Consider the following 26,990-nt stretch of genomic DNA (forward strand, 5'->3'; position numbering starts at 1 on the left):
TGTGAAATACATCAATCACAGAGATGATTTAAAATGAGATCTCTGTTTGAGCTGTGTCTCTTGCATCCTTACAGACTTCTCCACACATTTGTATTCCTTTACTCGAGTTGCATTCAAGAATATTCAGGTTGGGATGGCAAAATGGTAGTTATATCTTACTTAGTGCTTGTCAGTTCTCATATAACAGCTCATATTAGTGAGATGTATGTCTCTGTAAGATATTTCACATTGAGTCCTACAGGTCTCTTCATTAAGGCAGAATCTCTGATCACCTGTCAGATGATGTAGAATTTCTCTGCTGCCCATAGAATTAGTAGGAGGATTGTTATCATTCATTATCCTCAAGAAATGTTAGAAGATACCCTTTCAGATAATCCTCTACTGGCATTTTATAATGAGACATGCATTCATCTGTGTTTTGAGGGAGAATTAGATATTTTCATGTCAAGGAGAAGTTGAATTGGGCAATGTCCTGTGAGTGTAAAGACCAGAAGAAAGTTGGTTCTTATTCTGGTGTCTTGAGCACAAGATGTGAAGGTACTGTCTCTGTCTCTAGGATGGAGCAGTGGCCAGGGCTCAAGAAGAGCATGATTTGCTACCAAGTCTTTTTGGAAATGGTGATTCATCACATTATATATGTGCAATCTTTCTAACCTCTCCAAAATTGAGTCTGGTGTCAGGCTCAAATCCTCTCCTACCACTACTCCCAACTTCCCTTATACAGTAAATAGGGCAGTGATTTCCAAGACAAAGCACTTAACGAACATTTTGATGTTTACTCTAAGCCTAATAACATCTGTGCCTCCAGATTCATAACTTTTTTGAGGAGTAGGAGTAAGGACGGCCACTTTGCAGGGGTGTTTCCACTTGTAGGAGGCTGGCTCTCTAGGTAGTGTGCAAAACCAGGCACACTGTGCTGAGACTCTGGGCAACCAGACGTTGGTTTACAGAGGTAAAAACTAGACTACCTAATGCTCTCATTTTTATGGTAGCTTGGTTGAGCAGTTAGGCCAATCTTGGAGAAGTGAAAAGCATTTGATGTACTCACAATATCAATAAAGCAAGCCACACACTCAAAGAAATAATTTGAGACCAATTCACAAACATACTTCAGATTGTTTATAACATTTGGTGCAGGACCACTGCGGGGGACCACTTGGAAAAGCAATGCACAGGTGGACTTCAAGGTGAGTCCGGTGGGTCCACTTGGAGTGTAGAGGTCACAAGGGGTGTGGAACACTTAGAGCACAGCTAGTTCTCCAGTGTAGGGCCCAGGGAGGCCAGGTGTAGAGCAGATAGATGAGCCAAGAGCTGTGTGCAGAGCTGCCCTTGGAAGCAGGAGGAAGGTCACTTGAGGGTCACTTGCAGGTCAGCAGGTTCACTCTGGGGGTGGTTATGCTAATTTCTGATGTCCCTCAACAGGGCCTTCCTCTTGGTACTTTTGGATTCAGGTGTGGACTTTTCTTCTTGGTGTCTGACGTTGGGTGACCAGTACCCTGGGCTAATGCACGGTTCAGACACTAGAGGGCACAGTGCCACCAAACTTGGCACACTTGCAGGATTTGTCCTCCAAGTCTGTTGGGTGAAATTTGGTCTAGCTGCAGTGTCCAGTTCCTTGGTCAGCAGCCGTCAGTCTTTGAGGCTTTGTTGGAAAAGAGTGATGCCTTTCTCTAGAGGAAGACCTTCTGCATTTTTCAAAGGAGTAGAAGTCCTTGGGGCATTTTTGGAGTCCGTCTAATGACCAAGCAACCCCTTAGTGGCAATTGTTGAGTACTGGGTGCAACACACAGGGTTTGGCACCTTTTTTTTGTGCAGCAGGAATGGAGTTCTTGAGCCTTGGCTTTTCTTTGTGGCTGGTCTTCTTGTGTCGTTGGAATCTGATCTGAAGGTCTAGGGGTGCCCACTAAATACTGCATTTAGTGGGCGTTTACAGGATTAGCAAGAAGTGACAGATGGGTCATCTACCTTAGGGTGGCTACACTCACTATGTGACCACTTCCTGTGGACAGAGGTCAAGTCCCTATTGAGGTTGATTCTGTGATTGGGGCATGAATTTCCTATAATACTCAGCCACGCCAAGGAATGCCCTGACCTGAGTCTGGATTGTGTGAGCTTCCCAAGCCAGAATGCTCTGGATCTTGAGTTGGAGGGGTTGGAATGGGTCTCCACGTACCAGGTGGCCCAAGTAAACAACTTTACCCTGCCGTATCTGGCACTTACTGGCCTTGATAGTGAGGCCTGCCTTTTGCAGATCCTCAAAGACCTTTCCTAGGTGGATCAGGTGATCTTGCCAGGTGGAACTGCAGGCAGCAATATCATCCAAATAAGCCACACTAAAAGATTCCAGCCTAGCAAGGGCTTGGTTCACCAACCTTTGGAAAGTAGCAGGTGCATTCTTCAATCCAAAAGGCATGATAGGCCCACTTGGAGGGAAAAATGCAGACCTCTTTTTGTTCCTTCGGTCAGGCCGATCTACCAGTACCAAGATGTCAAATCAAAATTACTCAGATATTTGGCTACCCCTAATCTATCTATGAGCTAATCAGCTCTTTGAATTGGGTGTGCATCAATTTTAGTTACTGAGTTGAGGCCCGTGTAATCCCCCCAAAATCTATTTTCCTTTTTTTTCTCCTTTGGAGTAATGTTTGGGGACTAAAACTACTGGGCTAGCTCAGGGGCTCATTGAGGGTTCAATGACACCCAAGTCCAGCATCTTCTTGACTTTGTTTGGATGCTCTACCTGACATGGCCTGACTGTCTGTAAATTTTATTTTTGACAGGCAAGCTGTCACCACATCATGCGTACACCAATCAGTCTTCCCAGGGGTCAGGGAGAATAATTTAGCATACTGGTTGAGGACTTGCCTGGAATATGTCTGCTGTTGTTCCGTAGGGGTGTCTGACAAGACCACTCCCTCTACAGAACCATCTTGTGGGTTAATAGAGAGGAGATAATGAAGAGGCTCAATCTCTTCTTCCTGTTACTCATATGTAACCATGAGCATGGTCACATCAGCTCTGTCATGATATGGTTATGGGTGGTTAACATGGATTATTCTCTTGGGGTTTTTGCAAATACCTAATTCAACCAAGTAGGTGACTTTGCCTTTCTTTTAAAGAATGGGATAGGGCCTGGACCACTTGTCTTGGAGAGCCCTAGGAGTCACAGGCTCCAGCACCCAAACCTTCTGCCCCGGTTGGAACTCCACTATAGCGGCTTTTTGGTCATACCAGTGCTTTTGCAGCAACTAGCTGGCCTGAAGATTTTCACTTGCTTTTTCCATGTACACTGTCATCCTTAAACGTAGGTCAAGTACATAGTTCACTATGTCCAGTGTGGGTTCTTTGAGAGGCCTCTCCAAGCCTTCCCTTACAAGACTCAGTGGTCCCCTGATAGGATGCCCCAAACAAAAGTTAAAATGGAGAGAAATATACTCCATTGTCTGGCTCTTCCTTGTATACAAAAAGCAGACATGGAAGTAAGACATCTCAACTCCTGAGTCAGACAGTCCTCCAATCAAGCCTTTTAGCGTCTGGTTAAATCTTTCAATCAACTCATTTGTTTGTGGATAGTATAAGGTAGTGAACTTATAAGTCACTCCACAATTCTGCCACAGGTGTTTTAAGCATGGGGACCTAAAGTTTGACCTTCTGTCTGATACTACCTCCTTAGGTAACCCAACCATGCTAAACATACTCATGAGGGCTTTTGCCTCAGGATATCAAGTGGCATGATCCACTACCACTAAGATATATCTGTGTCCTGATGTGGTTTGAGGATCAAGGGGGCCAACAATATCAAACCCAACCCTCTCAAAGGGTACCCCAACCAAAGGTAGTGGAATTATGGGGGCCTTTAAGTGGTTACCTGTTTTGCCACTGGCTTGGCAGGTGACACACAACTGGCAAAAGTCCTTCACTTAATGAGACATTGCAGGCCAGTAAAAATGGTTTACTAGTCTGCTCCAAGTTTTATTTTGGCCCAGATTGCCAACTAGGGGAATGCCATGGGCTAGAGTGAAGATAAACTCTTTGAAATGTTGAGGTACTACCACCCTCCTGGTTGCACCAGACTTGAGCTCTCTGGCCTCAATGAATAGGAGTCCATCGTCCCAATAAACCCTGTGGGTACCACTGACACTCCCCTTTTCTTCCTGTGCAGCTTGCTGTCTCAGACCTTCAAGAGTGGGACAGGTTCTTTGTCCCTGTCACAGATCCTCCCTGGAGGGTCCCGCTGGGCCCAAGAGCTCTGGGTGGTGAGGCCCTAGCTGTGCAGGCTCAGTTCTCTCTAGAAATAACAAGAGAAGAGAGGTTCTGACTTGAGGTCTGTTTGGAAGCTAACTCCCCAGTCTTCCTTCCTTTTCTCTTAGGAGGTTGGTCCACTGTTTCAGGATCCAAAATTGCCCTTTTCTCTCTGATGTTTGCACTGTGCCCTAGTCTTAACACATGCCCATTCTGGGATCCCAAGCATGGGTGCATATGTCTTCAGTTCTACTTCAGCCCAGGTGGAATGTTCCAGGTAATTTCCAAGCAGAGAATCTACTAGGATGGATGGGGACCCAACCACTTAATTTTGACCTACTACCCCACCCCGATCAAATGTTACCATAGCCACAGGATGGAACTTTGTATCATTGTCAGCATTGGTGACAGGATAAGACGTCACGACCAGGAACTGATTGGAGTGGACCAAGTGCTGGGTTACCATGGTGACACTAGCTCCTGTGGCCATCAGGGGTTCAACTATTTCCCCATTTTTCTGTTTTTGCATATTGCTAGGCCAGGATGCACAGAAGAATTCCACCCCTCCCTCTGTGACTAATGTTGCCTCTCGGGGTTCACTGACAACTGTGATCCCATCTGGAGATTAGCAACCACATTTAATGCAGGTTGGCCAGAGGCATTTTTCTTGTTTTCTTGTTTTTACAGCTAGGTTCTCCAGGTTGGTGCCCTCTATTCTTTCAATCATAGCATCAAGCCTTGTTGGGATCAAAGTTTATCCCTGTGTACCCAACCTTAGACTGTGAGGAGTCTCTGGGTCCACCTTCCTGTGCAGGTTTTTGGGGGCCTTGACAAGACTCTTTATTTTGGCTTTGGCTCTTACTTTTTCCGTTGGGGGGCCTGTAACCGGGCGTCTATCGCCTCGGTTACGCTTCATCGCCCGAGCCAACAAACCCATACCCCCGGGGCACTCAGGAGGGGAACGGCATTAAGGGAATGACGTCAGACGCAGAATGCGCCAGAGGAGAGCTTGAAATGGAAGACAGACACCGGACGAAGTCGTCGGAGAAGCAGGAACGAACCCTGCCATTGAGGACCGCGGAGAAGGAGACGCCGCTAGTGCCGAAAGGCGGGGAGTCCAAAGAGAAGGAAGCCCGCGACGAGAACCCGAGGGAGCTGGAGGATGGAGAACCACTGTACCGGGCGCAAAAGAACTTCAAGGAGACGCCGGGGAACCACGGAGGGGCCCGCCACGTCCCAGGAGGGGCGTGGCATTCTCAGGTACGATCGTACCTTAAGCTTTCTTTTTTACTTAAATGGTTACCGGACGGGGGGAAGTCTAGTGGGGCTGAAGGGAGGAGTGGGGAAAGGTGCTGTAAAGAAGGGGAGGTACTTTGAGCCACTTGAAACAATTAAACCCACGAACAACTGTGTTAAAACACCCCCCAGCTATAAAAAGTCACTAAAAGAGAAAGAGAGAGAAAATACTCACAGGAAGGTGAATTCACTATCGAGATAAATACCCAACCACAACCCTGCACCCCTACCCTCCCACTACCCCTGCTAACCACCTTAAAACCCCCTGAAACCAACCTCTACACTTACCTGTTATCCCGTTCTTTCTGTTTTGGGGAAACCGGTCCATCATCACGGGAGAGAAGATCAAACCCTATTCCACCAGTGGACAGACACGGTTAAGATCTCCATCCGAACACCTAAAAGAAGTAAAACATCCTATCGCCCTGGTGAACTCACTAGCAAGCAAACAAGAAAACCCAGCGAAGAGATAAGAAGGAACTGGAAAACCAATAATAATAAAGAAATTATGCAACCAAAACCCGGGGCCTATAGCATTATTCCAATATCCATCCCATATAGACTTAGAACCCATTACAGTGGTGTCAGAAGTGGGATATTGGAATAGGCACCCAGGACGGATAGAGACAATGGAAGGTACTCCCACCATAGCAGATATGATGCAACAATTGGCTGAAGGACAGAGGCACCTTCAGATCGTGTGGGAAGAACAACAGAAAGAAGCTAAGGTTGAAAGAGAAGCCCTTCAAAGTGCCCTTAACAGTCAGGCCACTATCATGGCCAACAATCAGTTGGTACATGAGAATGCTCTAAAATCTATAACAGACACCATCGCGGCCACCCGAGTACATCCAAATGTACCAAGCTCAGTGCCACAAATGTACCAGGAAGGCGAAGACCCGAACTCCTTTTTTACAAACTTTGAGCGAGTTGCCACTTCAGCCACCTGGCCTCAAGATAGGTGGGGTCAGTATATTGCCCCTTTATTAACGGGAAACCTCCAAGCAGCTTATCAAGCTGTGAACCCGGGAGGTACCACATCCTACCAAGATATTAAAAAGAGCATCCTGGAGAGGGTAGGGTTTGACACAGAACATTATAGAGTTCGGTTTAGGAAAGCCAAGTGGGGACCGTCCGAGGATCCAAGAGCCTTGTTTTTCAGGGTAAAAGATCTGGGTCTCAAATGGCTTGGGCCCATAGGGACTAATAGGGAAGATATTATTGAGGCCATTCTGCTGGAACAATATCTAGAGGCTCTACCCGTCCCCACCCGTAACTGGATCAAACAACATCCTAGTCCCGACACGAATACCACCATTAAGTTGGCCTGCGCTTTTCACCGCTCCCTTGAGTTTAAAGCACCCCTCCATCGTGCGGCCCCTACAACATCTCGTCAAAATGTGGGGCCGATTCCCCCCTTGGGAAGAAGACCGGTCGAAGACACTGTAAAATCCAGAGGGATGGAGAAACCATTTTTGCAACAACCCCAATGTTATAGTTGTGGGGAGTGGGGCCACATAGCCCGGGTATGTTCCCTTAAAACCGATAAGACAGAACCTACGGAGATAGGTATTACTAGAGGATGGGTTTACTTACCGGGGGAAAATATACCCATTATAAGGAAGAGCTATTACTCAATGGGAGAATAACCATGGAACTTATTGACTCAGGATGTAGCCAGTCAGTAATCAGAGCTGACCTGATAGACAGCCATACCATTACTCCTGGGATTACCGTTTCAATTTGCTGTATCCATGGAGAAACCCGAGAATACCCCATGACTTGGGTCACCCTTTCTTGGGAGGGGAAAGAAACACCAATAAGAATGGGAGTAGTAGAACGGTTGGTTGAAGAAGCCATAATCGGAACGGATTATAAGGACTTTGCTGTTCTTTTGGATAGTACGAGGAAGCAGGAAGACACTAATTCCTGGTGGAAGAATGCCCCTTTTTCCAGCACACAAATACAGCCTCAGACTATCCGTTATAAACCGAGTAGAAAGGAGAAACGGGAAACCAAGAGACTCTATGGACAGAAGGACAAGAGCTATAATCGGGTAATTACACGAGTCCACACCCTCAATAGTCTTCCCCCATTCCGCATGTGTCAAAGGGAAGATCCTAGCCTCCTTAATGCCTGGAGAAACGCCCGACCTCGAACCCCGGATGATAAGGACCCCTCCTTTTCCATAATCCAAAATCTGCTTTATAAATTCACTAACACTGACAGTCAGGAAAAGAAACAACTACTTGTTCCCGAGCCTTATAGACTACAGGTATTACATCTGGCCCATAGTCAACCGGGAGGTGGTTACTATGGGAGAGAAAAAACTGAAGAATATCTGTCAAGGAGGTTTTGTTTGCCTGGCGTATTTTCCCAGATTAGGAACTTTTATCAACAATGTCCTAAGTGTCAGTTCATTGATCCAGGGCCAAAAAAGAGAGCCCCCTTACAATCCCTTCCCATTATCGAAATACCCTTTTCCCGGATAGGGATGGACATCATAGGACCTCTCACACCCTCCTCAAAGGGTTATAGATATGTACTAGTATTAGTGGATTACGCCACTCGGTACCCCGAGGCCATCCCTCTCACCAGTATTAACACCAAAAGTGTAGCTAACGCTATGATAGGTTTCTTCTCCCGAAAAGGCTTTCCTAGAGAGATCCTAACTGACCAAGGAACACAATTCATGTCCAATCTAATGGCTCAGATCTGTCAACTTCTAGGAATTAAACAAATAACGACTGCAGTTTATCATCCTCAAACCTATGGTTTGGTGGAGAGATATAACCGCACCCTGAAAACCCTTTAAAAAAAATCAGTTTCTGAGTCAGGAAAAAACTGGGATAGGAGGTTGCCACTAGTACTGTATGCCATTCGGACCCATGAGCAAGCATCCACGGGACACAGTCCTTTTGAACTAGTGTTCGGACGGCAACCACGAAAATGATTAGATATGGCCGCGGAATTGTGGGAAGAGGAGGAAGGGGGAGAGAAATCCCTTTTAGAATATACTAGCGATCTAAAAACCCGACTTCAATCAGTATGGGAAGATGAAAGGGAAAATATGGAAAAAGCCAAGAATAAACAAAAACAGTATTCTGATAGGAATACTAAAATGAGGACCTTAAACAAGGGGGAAAAGGTGTTAGCACTCCTGCCCAGCTCCGATAACAAACTATTGGCCAAATGGCAAGGGCCGTATGAGGTTATAGGAATAGTGACCCCAGTTACCTATGCAATCCAACTGTCTGATAATCCCAAAAGAACCCAGATATTCCACATAAATCTGTTAAAAAAATGGGAAGAGCCAGCAGGTTCTCAGGCAACTGGATGTTTGGTCAACACGGTTAAAGAGCTAGAGATCGGATGGTGTCCAACTGATAGAAATTCAAAAACAGAAGAACTTCAGAGAAATATGCACCTCACGTCAAAGCAAAAGAACCAGTTAACCCAACTACTCACCTGTCATAATCAGGTATTTTCTACGCAGCCAGGTAAAACCACCTTAGTGCAGCACCAGATTTCAACCCAACCAGGTAAAATAGTCCGGTTACGACCCTATCGTATTCCCGAGGCCCGAAAAATCCTAGTAGTGGAAGAGATAGAGAAAATGTTAGACATGGGAATTATAGAGCCCTCAAAAAGTCCCTGGTGTTCCCCGGTGGTGTTAGTCCCCAAACCGGATGGATCAATACGTTTCTGTATTGACTTCAGACAGGTCAATGCAGTGTCTCAATTTGATACCTATCCCCTTCCCAGGGTGGACGAACTTATAGAAAGACTAGGGAAAGCCAAGTATATGTCCACCCTTGATTTGACAAAGGGATACTGGCAAATTCCATTAGCAGCAGAGGATAGGGAAAAAACAACCTTCTCTACCTCCTCGGGGCTGTATCATTTTAACGTCCTCCCTTTTGGTTTACATGGGGCACCAGCCACATTCCAACGTCTTATAGACTCTCTATTACGACCCCACACCAGATACGCAGCTGGATGATATTGTTATATATAGTGAGACCTAGGATGACCACTTGCGTCATTTACATAAAATCTTTATTGTCTTACACCGAGCGGGACTTACAGCCAATCCCTCTAAAAGCCGTTTAGCCTTTCATGAAATCTCTTATTTAGGGTATCACATCGGAGGGGGTATCATTAAACCACAGATGAACAAAGTAGAAGCCATTACTCACATAAAAGCTCCTACCACAAAGAAGGAGGTATGTTCTTTTCTAGGCCTAGTTGGTTACTATAGGAGATTTATACCCCATTATTCAACCTTGGCGGCACCCTTAACAGATCTCCTGAAGAAAGGAGAGCCCAAAAATATTATAAGCCTCAACCCTTCCCAGAACCAAGTTACCAAACGTTAAAAAATGTCTCACTACGCAGCCGGTATTGAGTTGTCCAGATTTCAATCTACTCTTTCACTTACAAACTGATGCCTCAGATGTAGGACGGGGGGCGGTTCTTTTCCAAAAGGATAAAGAGAACACAAGGCACCCCGTGGTGTTCATAAGTCGCAAACTTTTTCCCAGGGAACAGAGATATCCTATAATAGAAAGGGAATGTCTGGCCATCAAGTGGGCAATCGAAAGCCTACAGTATTACCTCCTGGGACGGCCCTTCTTGCTATATACTGACCACGCTCCTCTTACGTGGCTCTCAAGACACAAAGATACCAGCGTCCGTATTTTGAGATGGTTTATGGAACTTCAACCTTTTTCCTTCCAGGTGTGCGACCTTCCTGGGGAGCTTATGGGTCAAGCCAACTATTTATCCCGTTATCCGACCACTCTGGGACTCGAACAGCCCCATTCAGGGAGGGGACATGTAACCGGGCGTCTATCGCCTTGGTTACGCTTCATCGCCCCGAGCTGACAACCCCATACCCCCTGGGCACTCATAGGGGAACGGCATTGAGGGAATGACGTCAGACGCAGAATGCGCCAGAGGAGAGCTTGAAATGGAAGACGGACACCGGACGAAGTCGTCAGAGAAGCAGGAAGGAACCCTGCCATCGAGGACCGCGGAGAAGGAGACGGCGCTAGTGCCGAAAGACGGGGAGTCCAAAGAGGAGGAAGCCCGCAACGAGAACCTGAGGGAGCTGGAGGACGGAGAGCCACTGTACTGGGCGCAAAAGAACTTCAAGGAGACGCCAGGGACCACGGAGAGGCCCGCCACGTCCCAGGAGGGGCGTGGCATTCTCAGGTACGATTGTACCTTAAGCTTTCTTTTCTACCTAAATGGTTACCGGGCGGGAGGAAGTCTAGTAGGGCTGAAGGGAGGAGTGGGGAAAAGTGCTGTAAAGAAGGGGAGGTATTTTGAGCCACTTGAAACAATTTAATCCACGAACAACTGTGTTAGAACACCCCCCCCAGCTATAAAAAAGTCACTAAAAGAGAGAGAGAGAGAAAATACTCACGGGAAGGTGAATTCACTATCGAGATAAATACCCAACCACAACCCTGCACCCCTACCCTCCCACTACCCCTACTAACCACCTTAAAAACCCCTGAAAGCAACCTCTACACTTACCTGTTGTCCCGTTCTTTCTGTTTTGGGGAAACCGGTCCATCATCACGGGAGAGAAGATCAGACCCTATTCCACCAGCAGACAGACACGGTTAAGATCTCCATCCGAACACCTAAAAGAAGTAAAACATCCTATCGCCCTGGTGAACTCACTAGCAAGCAAACAAGAAAACCCAGCAAAGAGATAAGAAGGAAGTGGAAAACCAATAATAAATAAAGAAATTATCCAACCAAAACCCGGGGCCTATAGCATTATTCCAATATCTATCCCATATAGACAAAGAACCCATTACAGGGCCTTTTTGGCCTCTTTCTTTTGGTCTACCCCACCAGTTGTAGTTTCAGTCACCCTTGTCGTGACCCAATGGCCAGCCTTCTTCCTCAACTCTAGGGGAGAAAGTGAACCTAGGTCTACCGGGTATTCATGTAGCTTCTCAATGTAACAATTACTCAGAAGCTCCTCTTTTATGAATAGGTTATACAGCCCATCATAATATTGTACCTTGTTACCAGCTAACTAACCAACCACTTTTAGTGAATAGTCCATAAACTCTACTCAAGTTTGGCTCTGGGTTTTTCGAGCCTCCCTGAACTTTATACAGTACTCTTCAGTTGTACATCCAAAGCCTTCAATCAGTTGTAAAGTCAAAGCCTTCAGTCCTTCTTAAGGCCATAGGATTTAGACTCTGCCTCATTCAGTGTCAGGAGCCTATCCTTGCAATTTCCTGAGAATAACTCCCACAACATTGTGCCCCAATGTTTTATTTCAATTTCCCACCCAATACAGGCTCTTTCAAATGCAGAAAGCCATTTTACTATATTATCTCCTTCGGAGTGACAACTCCTTTTGGGAGTTTTAGGTGGAAAGGTTTCTCTCTCAACACTTGGATGCTGCCACGAGAGATGGGTCCTAGGACCAACTTCTTTTTTGCTTCAATTTCCAAAAGCTGGGTCTCCAATGCCAGTCTTTTGGTCAGCCAGGCTAAGGCCAGATCTTCTTCTGTGGGTGCACTAACGCTAAGGGAGGAGGAGCTACCGTCATCCCCATTGTCCACAACATCTTCCTCTTCACCAGAGGTTTCACCATCTACTTCCTCTGTGGAGTGGGCATTTTCATACTGAGCTACCAGGAATCTAAGCTGGTCAACTTTAACATGTTTCCCAGTAGGGATTGTGTACAGCTTGCAGAGTTTGCTTCACTGGGCACAGGTATATGCCATGTAAGGGGCCAGGTCGAGCTCCTGGCTCTGCTTCTCTAAATCTGAAATGTTTACTTTACTAAAGATTGGCCTTTTTTAGATATTTGGAACCCCTTTTTGGATAAAGCCAACTAAAGTAAGGGCTTTTAACTCTAACTGTTGTTGTAGGGACCTAATGAGGGACCTATCAGTTAGTTTAAAATTTTGCAGAAAAATGTTGCCAATAAAAAAATGCAATTAAGCTAAAGACAATTGCGAGAGTTATTCAGGTGCTCACAGATTGACAAGATGTTATCAGCAAATGCAAAGCATTTAACCCACCGCTAAGACACCAAGGCACATTTTAACAAAAATGTCTCACGACTGCGGTAATTTACCGAAAGCTAACATCATTCCCTAGCGCCATATTTAAAAAATGCGCATGATGGAACTAAGGAATGGTTAGCGTAAAAAGAAATGATGCTAACCAATGCGACATGTGGTTAGTGTAATTTTTGTTACACTAACTACTCCTTAGTAAAACTAAATTATGTTAATGCTGCAAAAGTGGCATTAGACCATTTTGTGCCATATTTAACCACATTAGCATAAAAAAAGCGCGAGCAAGAAAAAAACATGTGACAAGACAAGATGGAGAATGCAGGCCAGGGGAGACCCCAGGGAGATCCCAATCAGCCAAGTACCAGCCAGGAGGGTCCATAAAAGTCCCAGGAGAAGGAAAAGTGGAAGCGGAAGTGTTGCTTTAGTGAGGAGAAGCATGACATCTTGGTCAGAGAGTTGATGGAGCACCAATACTAGCTCGCGTCACCTCCAAATTGCCATTAGGTAGGAGAGAGGCCATGTGGCAGGCAACAGTAGATAAAGTCAACAGCGTGGCAGAGGTGAAGAGGACTGTCACCGATTACAAGAAGCGCTGGCACGATTGCAAGCGCAGGTCTAAGGAGAAACTGGCCAGGAACCGAAAGGCAGCACTGCAGTTTGGAGGTGGAAGTCCTGTACCCCAGGAGGATCTGAATGAGCAGGAGGAGATTATGGCAGGGGCCATCCCAAAGGAGCTGATCATTGGAATTGCAGGACAGTATAACACAGACTACCAAGAACTACCACAAATGCAGGGTAGGTTGCGGGGTGGCTATCTGGAATCTCACAAATGGTAGAAGGGGGAGGCACATAGGACACACTCAATGCATGCAAAAGGGTTGTATTGGGACACATAGGCCTTGAATCACCACGCCCCATCGCCACCCAAGCCACACTTGTAGTGACGCTCTAATGGCGCAATGCACTCCGACACATACACAATGTGGTCTTTAGCCACTTACTGTGGCTTAAGACCACCTTGTAAATATGTAGCACAGTGCCTGGAAGGGACATGCAATTAGTGTGGCTGTGGCTGTGCCACAACAACACCCATTGCATATTGTTGTTGCACCAGATCCAACACAACGTATTCATCAGAGACTGTGACTGAAGTCAACACCACCCCAGGGATGGTGTCAGGATTGCACAACAAGGGAAAATGCTTTCCTTCCTCCTTGTGTCATTGCCATTCTCATGTGTGCTGCCAACTGCAGCACATATAGAAATGCCACCTTGCCATAATAGATTGTTTATGTGCAGGAAGGGACACCTTCCTATATATGAAGAATTTATCTCTTCAATAAAGGAACTACTTCACTATGGTGCAAGTATGCCTGTGTTGGTGCAGGGAGAACAAATCTGAGCAGGCACTGAGGGAAACGCAGGAGTGTGCCATATTCCAGTAAACCTTGTGCATCCCTGTGTTTCAAAAGAGGCAGAGCGCAGTACCGTGCAACTAATATTGCTGCTGCACCGAGCTGTGCCAGTTGAGAAAAAATCAGGGCCTGAGTGTGCAACCTGTGGAATGCAAACTGCACAGGGTGGACAAACAACAACTCTCACACACCTCCATGTGCCATTTGGGAATTGGCACAAAAGTGAACTCATACAACACATGTGACATATCTGTGACCATCTTTTGTGCTGCTGTACAAGTAGCTTCAATCTCACCATGTAACAAGGTTGTCTGTGTTGTGTGAATGGTTGATGTTTTGCATAATGGGACATCTACATGCGTAAGAACTGGCACAAATGGCATCAAAGTTACACTACCAGCACAATGTCAGTAGCCCATAATGCAACTGTACTATTGTACAAATAGTTGCCCATGTGGATCCAAGCTTTACATTCCCCTTGTGCCACATCAACAAAGTCTCAGAAATTCCGATTGACGCATCGCTCTCTTGCGGCAGAGAAAAAACGACACACGCCGACCTGACCAGAGGAGGAACGGCGCATGGTCTCATTTGCAAGTGAGAAATCAGAGCATCGCTGGCCTTTTCTGATGCACACTCGCCGGTGCAGATTTATTTTGATACTTCCCAGGTACTTTTGTACACTAACAACATTCTCACTGTTTTCTAAAGGATTTTAGACTCTTTTTTAAAAAAAAATCATAACTTGACTTGTGTATGTTGGATATTTGTTGTTTTTGTCCTGTTTTGTTTAGATACATATAACCTATGTTTCTAAACCTGTGTTGTGTCATTTTGTAGTGTTTTTACTGAGTTACTTGGTGTGCTGGTACAAATACTTTACACATTGCTTCTGAAGTATAGCCTGCCTGCTCATGCCAAACTAACAAGGAGGTGAACGGTCGTTCACTGAGGGTGATTCTCCTTTACCCTGACTAGAGTGAGGATCCTTGCTTAGATAGGGGGTAACCTGACTGCCAACCAAAGACCACATTTCTAACAGAGGGACAAACTAATGGGGCAGACAATCCATAATTGTAGCACTGTCCCATCTAATTCACATGCGTGGGGCCTTCTAAAGGCAGATGACAAAGTAACTCCAGCATTGTAAGCAATGGACCTACTGTGCTTTGCTGCACTAGTGCTATCATTCATGGTGCCAATGAATTATAGCACCAAAAGAGTGAAAGCACGCACTACACTACAGTGGGAATGTTCACCATGGTGAACAGGAAGGTAAATGATGTGCCACCAAGATCTCAGTGGCAGGGGCAAGGAACCTGCAAGGATGTTGGTTATGTGGGATCAATGCACAAAATACCTTGAAAGCTTGCCCCATGTGTGATGCACAATGCAACACATAATTTACAACTACAACCTGGGGTCAGTAACATGTCACTGAGCCTCCAGTAGAAAGTAAATGATGGACCATGTCAACAGCCACAACAGTCAAAGATTGACATTTCACTATCTCATTGCAGAGGATGATGTCTTACCTCCTTCAGACGTGCCTGTCCTGGATTTTACAGATGACATGGATGAGCAGCTGCTGACCGTCAATGAAAAGACTCTTCAGGATGTCCTAGGTTCCCTCCACACGCCACCTCCGGTCACAGGGATGACAAACAGTGTTGTGGGGTCTCCACATGAACCACCCAGCTACGAACACAGAGCACCAACCAGTCCTGCCACAGCCCTGGACTCTGAGGACCCACACATCACATTTCAGGGGGCAGTAGTAGGAGCCCAGTGGGAGCTGGCCAAGCAGATGCAGGTGGGGGTGGAGACCATGGCAAGCAGCCTAGAGGGAGTGCAGAGGTGCCTCAGCCCAAATAAGGGCAACTCAGCTGCCATCAGAGATATTCACTCCTCGCTACATGGACTCCAGCAGTCCCTTGCCGACATAGCTGCTGTCATGAGGCAGAAGCTTCAACAATTGCCCTCCCAAAGTGGCAGCAGCATGATAGACAACAGGCTGGGAACTATACAAAATATCCTGGAGTCCATACAGTGGGAAGTGGCCTCCCTCAGAAAAAACATGGCTGCCTACCACCGTGAATTAGCTGCGGTGTTGAGAAATCAGCAATTTCTCCTTGCTGCAGTGATGCCTTATGTGTTGCCATAAACGGCAGCTGCCGGGACCTTTGACTCCACATCTCTAGCCTCTGATGTGGGTGTGGCCCCCTCAACATCAACAACAGAACTTACCAGGGAACAGGAGACACCACACACATCAGAGGATGAAGATATGGAAGGAATAACATTCACACGGAAAACCACCCAGTAGCACCAGTTTGTGCCACATGGAGATTATCTCCTTAGTTATCTGCTTAAGATCATGCCATTGTTGGGACAGCTGGTAATGTGCCCTCTTCACTCAACCACTGTTGACCTTTTCTTCTATGGACTGTCTTTGTCTCAATTCCTACCTATTGCCAATTTGGACACCTCTTACATTATGCACACTTCTCCTACCCATGTCTCATGACAAGTCCCTCACCCTTAGACTCTGAGGGGCATATTTATACTCCGTTTGCGCCGAATTTGCATCGTATTTTTCGACGCAAATTCGACGCAAAACTAACTCCATATTTATACTTTGGCGTTAGACGCATCTAGCGCCAAAGTACATGGAGTTAGCGTTATTTTTTTGCGTGAACACCTTCCTTGCGTTAATGATATGCAAGGTAGGGGTTCCCGTCTAAAAAAATTACTCCGATGCTATTGCGTCGGATTTATACTCCCGGGCAAAAATGACGCCCGGGAGTGGGCGGGACTAAAAAACCTGCATTTGCGCCGGATTTTAGTGCCTGGGTCAGGGCAGGCTTTAAGGGACCTGTGGGCTCAGAATGAGCCCAGAGGTGCCCTCCCTTGCCCCCAGGGACACCCCCTGCCACCCTTGCCCACCCCAGGAGGACACCCAAGGATGGAGGGACCCACCCCAGGGAAGAAAAGGTAAGTTGTGGTAAGTATTTTTTTTTTTTTTTTTTTTTGGCATAGGGGGGCCTGATTTGTGCCCCGCTACATGCCACTATGCCCAATGACCATGCCCAGGGGACAGAAGTCCCCTGGGCATGGCCATTGGGCAAGGGGGCATGACTCCTGTCTTTGCTAAGACAGGAGTCATGTTAATGGCGTCTGGGCGCCAAAAACAAATGGCGCAAATCGGGTTAAGACGGTTTTTTTGCCTCAGCCTGACTTGCCCCATTTTTGGACGCCCAAACGCCATTTTTCCCTACGCCGGCGCTGCCTGGTGCACGTGGTTTTTTTTCACGCACACCAGGCAGCGCCAGTCGGCTAACGCCGGCTAACGCCATTCAATAAATACGGCGCCCGCATGGCGCTTCAGAATGGTGTTAGCCGGCGCTAATTTTTTTGGCGCAAAACTGCGTTAGTGCAGTTTTGCGTCAAAAAGTATAAATATGGGCCTGAATGTACAACAAATGGCTAAGGATCTCTCCTGGGGTCTGTGAACTGGACATTGTATTGCATAGGAATATACACTTACACATGTAAATAAATCACCATAATCCCATGTATCATGTCAACTTTTACTGTGATCCATTAACTCATATAAATGCATGCATTGTGTGAAGCTATGTCAATGAGAATAGAACCTATTTACATGTGTGGATTACTGTCACACAGAAAGCCACACAGTAGCGCTGCAACATGATGATGTTGTGGGTTACAACCAATTTACATAGCCTTAAAAACATGTATTAAACAGATATCCAAGCAAGCTGACATATAGCATGTATGGGTCAGAACCAAGTGTCAGGAATTTTCCCAGACGAGAGCACCAGTATGACTAATATGTATGGAACAGAATCAATGACAAGCAGCTGTCAGTGTGCCAGGATACATACTCTAAATTAGTTGATTTAATATATGCCACACTTTCCAAAATTATTTCAGACAGACCTGTGTGATAACAGTTGAAGTTCCATACAAATCTGTCAGTGGTTCGGTATACATACACAATGTGAATTTTTGGAACTGGGAATGACAAATGTTTTGAGTAGCTGATGTCATATTGCAGTTAATCTGGCAGCTCCTTTGTCATACAGGATACACATTGTCATACATGTAAATCAATACAGAAAGCATACCCTAAGACATTAATCTAACTTGGCCAGTGCACACATGAGAACACCCAGACACTCAATCAACATGGAGATATAATTGTCTAAAACTAACTGGAGTCATTGAAATATTAAAAGAATGCCTTATACACAAAGCTAAACTATACTAACCTATACTAACATATCCAAATTTACCCCTACAGCTATCTATCCTAATCTAAACTTATCTTAATTTTAGCGCCACACACTAAACATTGTCCCCCCCACCCCTCCTAAGAGACAAGATACGAGTAGGACAACATAAACTAAGGCTACAAATATACTAACCTAAGCTATGTCCTAAACAAATATATATATATATATATATATATATATATATATATATTAGTGGAATTTGTACATTTTTTTATATATAGACATAGAAACCCATACATAACCCCCAAAACCCCCCAAAATAAAAAACAAATACTTAAAAGCCCTCCACTATACTTACATTAACCTACAACTAACCTTAACTATTTAACTAACCTACCACTACCCACCTAAAACCCATTAACACAGATAACAATAGAAAACAGGAGAAGCGAGGCTCTGCTACAACATGTCTGATCTTCTTTAGCTTTTTCTTGCAGTACTTTAATAACTTGGAGTTCCTGACACTGTCCTTCTCTAAAACAGTCAAACCTTGCCATCATGGCTTCCATGTCCCTTCTGATGTCCACCTCAAAGGTGGAGGATGTGGCTGCTGCAGGTTGCTGTTGTGGTGCCTGGGTGTGGAGAGGTGCAGATGATGTGGAAGGGGTAGGACCTGCGGAGGCCACCCTGACCCCAGATGTTGTGACCGATCTGGCCTGCACAATTGTGGCCTGTAGCAGAAGTCCCCCATGTGGAAATTCTAGCCAAGCCCCAGTAGATTTCTCTTGCCGAAACTTCTTGGCCATCCTTAGGTTGGCACTTCCATGATGTGGCAGTAACGTTCTGCCATCTTTTCAAATCTACGTTTCTGTGCTGTGGTCATAGTGTCAGCTAAAACATGATGAGAACATGGCATCAAATACAGCATTGGGTAGAGATAGAACAAACATGCAATGTAAACAGCAAGCAATGTACACAGCATCCTCAGATGACACATGCTGTCCACCACACATTCCACAACAATGTCAATCTCCAAATCAAGTCTAAACTTCCTACCATCCATCTACAGCATCATGTACATGTCAATGGGGTAACAGCTATCCATTGTTGACCATCAGAGCCCAGAGGTAAGAGGACTACTGCATCCTTGTGCAACATTTGTGTCATCATACTAGTGAGGTTCAAGTGGGCCAACAAGTCCCAAATCCCTGTGCCATAGTCAATAAGTGTCACAGTGTATGCAATCCATCATTTGTCTACAGATGTTGAACCTGTTGCCCCCTAACCTGTGGTATGGTGTGCAAAATGTGAAATGCAGCGCACACATGGTGGCTGTGTGGGTGCCCTTAGGGACACAGGAAGATTGGAGCTGCACTGGGTGCAGTCACAGTATTCCTACTTATTGAACTACATATGCACATGCATGTCAAGCATCTCCTAAGTACCAGGTATACACTCAGCATTCACATTCTATGCCCACATGATGTGACCAAGTTCACTCACAAATATCATGATGGGTAGACCATGTTGGTAAATCTGCACACATCTAGTTTGCTACAATCCGTAGACATGTCTCACATCTATCTCGAGCACAGTTGTATTCTCATTGTGTACTCAAAAGACTGTTGGCCATCACAATCAGGCTTCTTACATGGCTGCTGCCTCACTTAAAATCTGAAGAGTAGTGAGGCACCTGTGGTGCAAGTGTCTCCTACATAAGCCCCCTAGAGACCTCAACACATGTAGATCCTCTGAACCATTTCCAGAGTAACTGAAAGCTATGTGTGGCACACAGTGCTGTAAAAAGTGCCGTGAAAAATAGGTTGGCAACAGGCATGCTATTCAGATAAACAGCACCTCTGACACATATCTTGCCTGACATCACTGTATATGTGTGCATGCTTTCCTTTTCGTAACACTCACAATTCCATAGCAGCACACGTTGGCACTTGTGTAAAAATCAACTCATTCTCCATCCTCAACATCGCATCAGACATGATGTCCATATCCTAACTCAGATTGCATCATCTCATTGGTCACACATAACATTTCATCACCCCATTGCCCACATCATACGCTGTCACACAAAACTCTGGAATGACACATGTGACACACAAGGTGACACTTACTGGCTGCATTGTGGTTTTCGAGTAGGGACACTTCTCCAATAGTGTAGGGTGGAGGCCCACTAGCAAGACTTGACAGGAACACCTAGCTTAATGAATTTTGAACATTTCTGTGCATGGACAACTGTTACACATTCAACTTGTTAATCTGAGTAAGCAAGTCAACTTAGTGGTAGAACAGAACAACTGCCAAACCGTAAAATTCTGTTTGTAAGACAAAGGGCCAGATAATTGAGTGCCTGGCACCACCAAAAAATCACTTTCCCTGATGCTTCTGTGGTGCTTTTCACTGCACCATATGTACATGGATTTGTTATGCAGCTTTTTGAAGCGTTACACCTCCATGTATATAGGGGCAGCATGACACAGTATTCTACATAGGAGCGGCATTCAATGGTTGTTGCAGTGGCCATCCCATTGTAACACCCATTGCTTTTGACGCTGCCCCAGATGTTGAAGACATCTTACTCATTATCAGTGCCAAAGGACAAGCAACTGTCCAGGGGTGGTGTGAGCATAGCAAGGTGTTGAGGAATGCATTGATACATCCTTGTTTCTTGCTTCTTATATGTTTGCGCCATTTGAAGGCACACACAGAAGAGCTAAAATGCCCTGGATGTTTCCTTATGTGCACGTAGTTGTCACTTCCTGCACAATAACAGAATATCATTACGAATGTCTTGCTATTACAATGTGGGCAGCCATTGTCACCATTGTAGACTGCTTATGTCCAGGAATGGACACCAACCTGCACATACACACTTCCCTCAACACAGACACACTTGCCCTGTGGTCCAAGCATGCCTGCATTGGTGCAGGCTGCTTAGTAATGTCAGTGCTGGTGCAAATGCAGGAGTAACCCTTTCTCTTGGTAATACGGGGCAGGCCTGTGGCACAAAATCAGCACATGTGTGTCTGATATTTGACACTTTATGGGATGTATGTGATACACAATGTACATAAAGAGAAATGTGCAAGTAATCAGGTGCATAGCTAAGCTCCCTTAAATGCTGTTGCCTAAAGACACAAAGGGGCAGATAAAAGAAAAATGGTGTTGCACATTGTGCAGCGCCACTTTCCTTGCACCCCTTAGTACCCCCCTTACCATGAGTGTGCCATGGCACAGGGTAGGGGGCAATAGCATAATTTTATTTTGATGCTATTGATGTACTCTGCAGGATTAGCACCAAAATTTAGCTGCAACTCCTCCAGAGAACATAGGGGCCCATTATATATAATGATATGCCCCTTTTAACGCCTCCAGGCATTAAAGGTGCCAAAGAATGCTGCAGGGAAATCTTTACCATTTTTTTGGCCCCCCTAACAGGGGAACACCCCCCTTGCATACATTATGTGTGGTGCAGACATAATGTTGTGCAAAGGTTAACAAAGTGGCGCTACACCCTTTGTAAATATGGTGCGGGCAAATTGCAACTTTAGCACCAAAAATGATTTCGCTATCACTGCACTAAGGTGCAGCTAGGGGCTCTCAAATCAGCCCTAAAACATCCTGTCCTGACCCTTGATGAAACATGCTGCAGTCAACCTTAAGACCTCCTGCCATACACATGCAAATGAGGATGTTGCAATGCAAATGGGATACTTAACAACTTGTCCACCAATCTGAATCGCCAGGTGATTGTGAAGATCTTGCTCCAGTGCAATGAGGTCTGCCCAACAGTGTTTAATCAGGTGGTCAGTGCACAACACTCTGAAAATCCTGTATAGGTGGTGGTGTACCTTGCCCTACTGCAGCTTCTGTGCCTCTCTTGGGTAGCCCTTTATGACTCGGCCACCCAAAGGTAACATCATGTGGAGGCAATGTCTTGTCAGTCAGATGAACCTTCCAAGTTCATCTCCACTCATCCCAGTTGTTCTCCCTTTCCCAGACATTTTGCAGTTTCACTTAACTGCAAATGAAAGAGCCCCCAAAATTATAATAAACTACCACACCTAACCCAAAACTCCCCAACGGACTACACTACCGCAAGACAAACACCCCACAGTACAATAACAATAACAGGACAAAAACACTACAAGACTAAGGAAAAAGACATAAAGCAAACAACAGCAACAAGACCAGCACAACATTTTTAAAGAAAAAATCACTCCTTGACCAGCACCAGCTCCACACACCCTCTCACTATCACAGACAAAAATACTATACAGTGAAAGTGAAATCACTATACCACGTATGCAGTAAGGAAGTCCTGTTTCATCACTTCCTGTGTGTGTGCATCACGTTTTCTGATATGTGTTGTTTGTTTTTGGTGCATGATGGTCTTGGGTCGATTATTTCTCATTGAGGCTGACAAGGCCTATCAACTTGCAATTGACACACAGTGGTCAGGCATCATTTTTTTTATTAGCTAAGTATGAAGTATTGGCATTTGTGTAAACAATGTTGATGCATGACGGTCATGCGTTGTATTCCTTCCCATGAAGGCTGACAAGGCCTGTGGCCATGTGATTGATGAGCAGTGGCCAGACATAATCGTAGTATAGAATATTGCCGTTTGCATCTAAATTTTTGACGCATAACGGGAAAGCGTGGATTTTGTTGGAAAGGCTAACAGTGCACCCAGATGCACATACCATGTCACAGCAGCAATGCATGTATGTAGTCAGTATGGTATGTCTACCTTTGTGTGCATGTGTGTTCTGATTGTCATGGTACCACAAGAATGCGGTACCATATGTTTGTACGTGTGTGTGATGTATGCGATGCGATGACTGATACCGTTTTTATATGTGCATGTGTTGGTAGACTTTGTCCACATACAAGTTACCACATGAGTACTAGGAGTGTACATATGTGATGTAACACATATTTGTGGGTCTACCACATTGTCTTGTTTGATTTCCAAATGTACGTTTGACAACAACATAATAGATATGATAGGCTACATCTAGTACATGGACTTTTTGTGCCCACACGGACCCATGATTGAATGTTTTGACACAGGTTGATGGTGCTCCACTCAGCTCAGTCCACTGTGCACATGCATCAGGCACCTGACTGTGCCAAGAGTCAATGTAGCCTCTGCATGGGAGTTAAGGGGTGCAGGGCAGGGATCTACCCTCATCATGATAGCTCTTCAGCAGAGCATTGTGCAGTCCCCTCCAGACAGTCACCTGCACAAATGTAATCACCTGGCCTGGGATTTTCAATTTCCTTTGGGGTACTTGATGTTAGGCCTGCCCTATCATGTATAGGGTATTGGCTTATTGTACGTGTAGGACAAGTCTCATCATTTGGCATGGTCTGACAGAAATGTTTATACAATGTTAGTATTTTCCATATGCAGCTTGGTTAGGGCATGTATCTCTAGTGTAACTTGTTTATGTTTTTTGAACCAGGGTACAGATAATAGCATCAATCACTGCCTTCTGTCAGAAGAGAATGTGAGGGGCAACTACAACTTTGTAGTTGTAGCAAGCATGAATGGGTTATGTACTGACCTAGACATCATATGTTGGGTGATCACATGGTAACATTGTTGTGTTGCACTGTCAGTATTGGTCTATGTGTGTACCTTCTCTAACATTAAAAGCATATCTTGTTTGAAATAGATTTGGTCCTACATTGCTGGCATTATTTAGACTGCTTGCACTTTGCACACATCTTCTACTGAGACAATGTCCGGTCACACATAGACAGGATACTACGTGTGACTTGTGTAATTTGAAGATGTACACATCTTTTACTACTGGCTATGTGATAGTTTCCCTCCTGTTTCCAGACTTCGCGAGATTACACGACTTCCATACATACATGACAGTACATCAGCCACAGCACTTGTGGAGTGTCCAAGTGACGTCGCCATGGTATATCTCCAAATGTCTATGGAAGTCTCTCAGCTCTTCATCTCCATCCTTTGGTGTACATGAGGATGCACTCACATCTGCATTTTACAACCTATGTCACTGTCACCATGTTTCTTGTCAGTGTGTGAACTCATCTCAGCTCTGGATTTTTGATTTGCCCCATGCAACATCTCCTTCTTCACCCTTACAATTTAGGAGAGCCTGTGACATGTTTGGACATTGCTAGACTTACATGCACATCCCAAACTGGATTGGCATGTTGGAGACCTAGACATTTTAGGGATTTTGTCTCAGTAGATAACTTTCTCTTAGTCAGGCATGTGAGTGTCAATGAGAGGTGTGTTTTCATATGTGGTGCGTGATGGTATCATACAGACTATACCCAGTTACCTTGCCCACACATATCAACTATTGTAGGTAATTGCAAACTCTTTCCTATCAAGGCCATACACTGGTACATCGGTCTTCACATGTATAACTGGATTAGCTGTAGGCATAAGTCAAGACAGCAAAATTGCGTGACGTGTGTTAGAATGTATATAGGAAGTGCTACAGACTCTGTCTACATTCCACCCATACATTCATGTGGTGTTGTATTCTCTCATTTTATTATTAATTCCTGGCTATGTGGTATATGTGTGGAGTGTGGATCAGCACCCACTGTTGCTTCACTTGTCTAGCAACCTTTAGCACACTCCTCAGCCAACATGTGTGTGCTGGAGGGACCTGTTGTCATTGCTGTTGTCTGAGCTGTGTGCCAAGCTGGAGCATTAACAGTTCCATGTTGTCGAGGAGGTTGCTAATACTCCTTCTGTGTGTTTTCCTTAAGAAGTAGTGTGTGGGCCTCATTTTAATGCCTGGTCTGACCAGGCGTTAAAATTTGATGCTAATCGGACTTTGTGTAATTTTTTGGGACACGGTTCATTAATATGCATTGTTTTAGCATCAGGCTGTAAATATGGCGCTGGAGGGCTAGCGTAATTTTTTAGAAGGAAACGACTACCTTGCATACCATTGTCGCAAATCAAAACATGGTGGGGTGGCGCTCCCAAAAAATTATGATAACTCTGAAATGTTGTCACTAGACGGATCTAGTGGCAAAATATAAATATGTCTCTAGGTTAGTGCTGCTTTTGCATAAAAAAAGGCACAAAGGAGGTGAAAACTTTCCTTAAATATGGCCCGAAATGTAGGAGGCTGACTCTCTATCTAGTGTGAAAAACAAGACACACTGTGGAGAGTCTGTGCAACCACAGGCTGGTTTATAGAGGTAAAAAGTAGACCACCTAACGCTCTCATTTTTATGGCAGCTTGGTCAAACAGTTAGGACTATCTTGGAGAAGTGCAAAGCATTTGTTGCACTCACAGGCCCGTATTTATACTCCGTTTGCGCCGAATTTGTGTCGTTTTTTTCGACGCAAATTCGACGCTAAACTAACGCCAACTAACGCCATATTTATACTATGGCGTTAGAGGCGTCTAGCGCCAAAGTTCCCGGAATGTGCGTCATTTTTTAGCGTGAACCCCTTCCTTGCGTTAATGATATGCAAGGGAGGCGTTCCCGTCTTAAAAATGACTCCCAGGCCTTTACGTGGTATTTATACTCCCGGGCAAAAGAGACGCCCGGGAGTGGGCGTGGCTAAAAACGGCGCATTTGCGCCGCTTTTTAACGCCTGGGTCAGGCATGGCGTTAAGGGACAAGTGGGCTCAAAATGAGCCCAGAGTGCCCTCCCCTGCCCCCAGGGACCCCCCCTGCCACCCTTGGCCACCCCAGGAGGACACCCAAGGACGGAGGGACCCATCCCATGGACATTAAGGTAAGTTCAGGTAAGTATTTTTTTTTTTTTTTGTGGCATAGGGGGGCCTGATTTGTGCCCCCCTACATGCAACTATGCCCAATGACCATGCCCAGGGGACAGAAGTCCCCTGGGCATGGCCATTGGGCAAGGGGGCATGACTCCTATCTTTACAATGATAGGAGTCATGTTGATGGGGGATGGGCGTCGAAAAAAAATGGCGCAAGTCGGGTTACGACGATTTTTTCGACGTAACCTGACTTGCCCCATTTTAAGACGACCATACGCCATTTTCCCCCTACGCCGGCGCTGTCTGGTCTACGTGGTTTTTTCCCACGCAAACCAGGCAGTGCCGGTCTGATTGCGCCGTCTAACGCCATTCCATAAATACGGCGCCCGCATGGCGCTTCAGAATGGCGTTAGACGGCGCAAAAGTTTTTGACGCTAAACTGCGTTAGCGCAGTTTAGCGTCAAAAAGTATAAATATGGGCCACAGTATCAATAAAACAAGACACACACTCAAAGGAATAAGTCAAGACCAATTTTCAAAAATACTTCAGATTTTTATAACATTTTTAAAACCAAGATCATCAAAATATTGTAAGCACTTTTGAAGTTATGATTTTTCAAAGTTTAGCAAAAATAGTATTTTTGTGCATAATTACACATCATAGGAATCAACGGGAGAAAACTTTAAAAATGCATATAAAATTAGGTCTGAGCAGAGTGAACGGATTTCAGCTTTGCGGAATTCCAAAGAGTTGAAACAAGACTGTGGAATTCCGTGAAGACAGAGTTCCATGCCCCTTGGAGTCCTACTGAATGCACCCATCTCTAAAGCGCTTAGCAGGGTCGGGCCTGGTCAGCCAGGCCCGACCCTGCTTACCACTTCTGAGAAGGGCGCATTCAGAAGGGCCGTAGGCAGTGAAAGCTGCTGTTTCAGGCCTCTTGTGCAGCAGCTGTCCCT

Source organism: Pleurodeles waltl, chromosome 2_1 (assembly GCF_031143425.1).
Source record: "Pleurodeles waltl isolate 20211129_DDA chromosome 2_1, aPleWal1.hap1.20221129, whole genome shotgun sequence".
Taxonomy (NCBI): Eukaryota; Metazoa; Chordata; class Amphibia; order Caudata; family Salamandridae; genus Pleurodeles; species Pleurodeles waltl.